Below are 4,619 nucleotides of genomic sequence, written 5' to 3'. Positions count from 1 at the left end.
TTCGCGGATCGGTCGATCGATTGGGTATGTCGATCGATCGACCGACATACCCGATCGATCGTCTTTTTCTTGCTATTGTTCGTCACTGTCTTCTTCTTACTTGGTTCCGCCTTATCTTTTCCAGTAGCTTCCTCGACCATAGCGGGCCCATCAAGGGTAGACCCACTCCTCAAAGTAATGGCATTAAGGGTCTCCTTTTGGTCCGTCTGCGTCGGTAAATGTCCTGGAGCTCGAGTTGTATTCTTGCTTGCCAATTGAGCAATTTGGCTCTCCAACATCTTCATCCCGGCCTCTCTAGCTTGAGATTCCTTCAGCAACAAATTTTTCAATTCGGCAAATTTGGAACCTTGGGATTGCTGCTGCTGCTGAGGAACATACGGAGGCTTTTGGAACTGTTGTTGCTTATGAGGGGGCACATAATTCTGCTGCTGCTGCTGCTGTGGAGGTTGAGTCGGATTCAAGACATTTTGGCTACTCCACCTCAAGTTCGGATGGACATTCGGCTCATAATACGTGTTTGTCTGCCTATAATGTTGAAAGGCAGCACAAGACTCAAAGGGATTAGGACAATTGTCTAAAACATGTCCCTCAGCTCCACATCTTTTGCAGACGAAAGGACCGTCTGAAAAGCATTCACATGATAGATCCCTCCTTTTGAGGCTCCTCCCAACTCGTACTTATCAAATCTGGCCGTGAGAGCCTCTAGTGCAGCTACAGAAGGAGATTCAGCATTTCTCCTTTGATTTCCCCTGGAATTCCCATATTCAGCTTTATGGGTGGCCAAGTCATCGATTATTTTCCACCCCTTAGTCTCTCCCACATTCTCCTGGAATCTGCCACTAGCTACCGCATCCAGGATAGCTCTCTGATCGTCATAGAGCCCATTATAGAACTGATTGCATAGGCTCCACTTCTCAAACCCATGGTGCGGAATGGTTCGCACCAGCTTCTTGAAACGGACCCATGCTTCATGAAAGTTCTCATCCGGACCCTGTTTAAAGCTCGTGATCTGAGCTCTAATGGCATTAGTCTTCGAGGCAGAGAAATACTTCTTGTAGAATGCTAGGGCCAAAGAATTCCAGTCAGTGATCCCATTAGCAGCTCGATCCAGGTCTCTGTACCACTCCCTTGCAGCATCACGAAGGGAAAATATAAACATAGTCTCCTTCACCTGGTCCTGGGTCACACCGGTTGGTGGGGGTATGGAACAACAGTAATCAATGAATGTTTCTATATGCTTGGCTGCATCTTCATTTGCAGCTCCCCCGAATTGGTTTCTCTCAACCAAGTTAATGTAAGAAGGCTTCGGCTCGAATTTTCTGTCTTCCCCTAGTAATGCTAATCCTTTATAAAGATTCGCAGCTGTCGGCTCCGAGTAAGTGGCTATACTTGCTTCTTCAGCCATGACTGGAAAATATAGAGATGTGACGGTCTCAGCTGAAGAAGTGGAAACAGGAGATGAATGTGGATCTTCCTCAAATAGCTCATTCTCGTAGTAACTAGACAGAGTACTCAGCTCTTCCTCTGTCGGCAATACTCTAGTTGATCGTCTCAACTCACGCAAAGTCTTCTCAATCTCGGGATTGAACGGTAGTAATTCACCACCCTGTGACCTGTGCATAAGAAGAAACTACAAATAGAATATCAGAATAGTTTAAGGAACAGATGTCCCTTAAACTAAGAAAAAGACTAAAAATAAAACAACTAAAAATTTTAAACAATTGCCTCCCCGGCAACGGCGCCAAAATTTGATGCCCGTCGTTGTGTGCACCAAAGATAAAATTTATAATACCTATTAAAACTAATAGAAGCTAGTGGTAACAGGGTCGAACCACAGGGAGTCGATGCAATTATTAGTTGTCTACTTTTAAGTCCAAGGTAACAAATGTGAGGGGTTGATTTGATTTGGTCTAAAGCTAAAGGCAATAAAAGAAAGATAAACTAAGCTAATAGATGAAAACAGATATTAAAAAGGGTGCTAAGATGGTCGGTTCACTATAGTTTCGGCGGCAGCATACTAGGTAGGTCTAAAACAAACAGGTGAGAGGTCCTCTCGGTCCACTCTCACAGGTAGCATCTTTCGATCTCGCTACAGGTCCCTAATATCACTAATACTGACTTTCGTCCTGAAAAGTGACTAAAAAGGCTAAACTAGCTTATCTTTCGATCTCGTTAATCTAGTCGTCTTAATTAGGTAGGCTATCTCCCTTCCCTATCTTTCGATCTTTATTGGGTCGGTCAAATCCTAAACATTCAACTAGTCGCGTGCACTCGATTCTTCAAACATAGAAATTAAATTAATTAAAACGAAGGTAATCTCACGAGGCCGGTCGATCGACCAGGAAGCCCAGTGGATCGACCACGGCGCGCTCTAGGTCGTCCTATTCTAATGACGCCTACGCTACGGATTCCCTACATCCTAGCACAGGGGGGTTTAGCTACTCATACTCATGATAAAAATAGCAATGAACTTAACAATTAAAATATTCGAAATCATGCTTAAATTATCTAAACAAGCGATTAACATAAAGCGATAAATTGGTTTCGGGAGATCTAACCTAGCAATCCTATAGTACGAATGAAAGCAACAAATTGAATAATAAAACAGAAGAATACCGTGTAAAGGAATTGTAAAGGGAAGATCAGAACCGAATGCAAAACAGAAACTTTATTAAAGAACGAACTAAACTATGAATGTTGAATTGTATCTCGAACTGAATGATAAAAACTTGATAGAAAACTCCCCCCTTGTTCTGAAAACCTCAGTTATGTTATATAGCAAATACACGTAACACTTATTCCTTAACCTAATATACAATGGGCTTCTTAATTCTCGATCTTCTTATTCACGTCAGAATTAGCGGCTTGGTCGATCGACCATGCAAGGCAGTCGATCGACTGCTCTTCGCTGAACAGTAGCTACTGGGACTCGTGGGTTGGTCGATCGACTAAGGGCGTGATCGATCGATCAAGTAGCGATACTTGACTTCTAAATTCTCGTGGATTTGTCTTTCGGGCCTCGAAATGCGCACCAAGCTCGTTCCTTGAGTAAATACTTCACGTCAAATGCAATGCAAGATACTCGGGGACGGATTTAGCTCAATTTCTACTCAATTCCGCATAAATCTGCAATATTACATAAAAATACGAAAGTAGACGAAATGGGGCAAATAGTAGCATAAAACTACATAATTGAGCTCTGAAATGCGTGTAAAATAGGGTGTAAAACATCATATAAATGACACGCATCAATAGGCTTGAGGTGGTCGCCGACGGGAAAGGAGGTCGAACGGGGTGATTTATTGTCGTCGGCACCGGCGATGGTGATTTAATGTCGTAAATAGGGTGGTAATGCGGTGTAGATGTATAAGGGAGATGATGAGGTGTGATAAGAGGGCGATAATTAGAAGGTTTTATTCGGTGACGGAGGTAAGTGGTGGCCGGTAAAATGTTGTCGGCGACGACGGAAGCGACGGAGTCAGTTGATCTGAGTGAGTGATTGAAGAGTCATGTGAGCTCGTGAGGATAGTGTGGGGTTATTGGGATAGTGTACTGGGTTGGTGGTATTAATAAGTATGATTACAGGAATGTCGGGCTTTTTTCTTATCCGCAAATAATTGGGCTTAGATATTTAGGTCTGACCTTAGTTCGTACGGTTCGCACAATAATTCAATAATTTAGTTCGCACGGGATCCCGATTATATATATATATATATATATATATATATATATATATATATATATATATATATATATATATATATATATATATATATATATATATATATATATATATACATATATATATACATATATATATACATATATATATATATATATATATATATATATATATATACATATATATATATATATACATATATATATATATATATATATATATATAGAGGAAGGATCAACTAAGGCCACTTATATATTTGAGTCCATAAGTCCTTCTAAGGGCCATTGGATGGTGAAGATGGATGGCCAAGATCAACCTCCAAAAAGTGTGTTTATGGACTAATATCACTCATTCTCTCCTCCTTCACTAATCCTTCTAATTAATCACTAATTCACTATAACTTCTTTTCCTCTCATCCACTTCTCTCACATATCACACAACTCATCTTCTCTCTAAAATCCCAAAAAATAAAAACCCAAAAAATCCAAATAAATAAAAAACCCCAAAAACCAAATAAATAAATAAAACCCAAAAAATCCAATTAAATCAAAAAATCCAAATAAATCAAAAAACCCAAATAAATCATTCATTCTTCTCTTCCTCATTCACCACCACCCACCACTATCCCACCCGACACCAACTTACCACCCACCACCGCCGCCACCGCACCGCCGCCACCTGTTTTTTTTTTTTTGTTCACCTCGGTTTTTTTTTTTCTTTTTCGTTTGGTGTTTATTTTTATGTTTTGAGTTGTTTTTTCCATTCATTTTTTTTGTTGTCTTTTATTTTCTTTTATTTTGTTACTTCTCGTTTTTTATTCATTTTCTCAAATCTCTTCTTGTTATACTTTTTTTTTTAAGATTTCGGGTTTTAAATCTCGTTTTTTTTTATGAGATACTTTTTTTTCATCTAAGATCTACTAAAATATTTTTCATAA

The 4,619-nt window shown here is 39.6% G+C and overlaps 1 non-coding gene across 1 annotated transcript; it reads left to right on the top strand.

Moving 5' to 3' along the window:
* The first annotated feature begins 917 nt into the window (after positions 1 to 917).
* Positions 918 to 1,024, top strand: LOC141598033 (small nucleolar RNA R71). The gene has a single exon (XR_012523237.1). It is a non-coding gene; the product is annotated as a small nucleolar RNA R71 (small nucleolar RNA).
* The last annotated feature ends 3,595 nt before the right edge of the window (positions 1,025 to 4,619 follow it).

Source organism: Silene latifolia, chromosome 8 (assembly GCF_048544455.1).
Source record: "Silene latifolia isolate original U9 population chromosome 8, ASM4854445v1, whole genome shotgun sequence".
In the NCBI taxonomy this organism is placed as follows: Eukaryota; Viridiplantae; Streptophyta; class Magnoliopsida; order Caryophyllales; family Caryophyllaceae; genus Silene; species Silene latifolia.
This window is presented reverse-complemented; position numbering and strand designations above follow the sequence as displayed.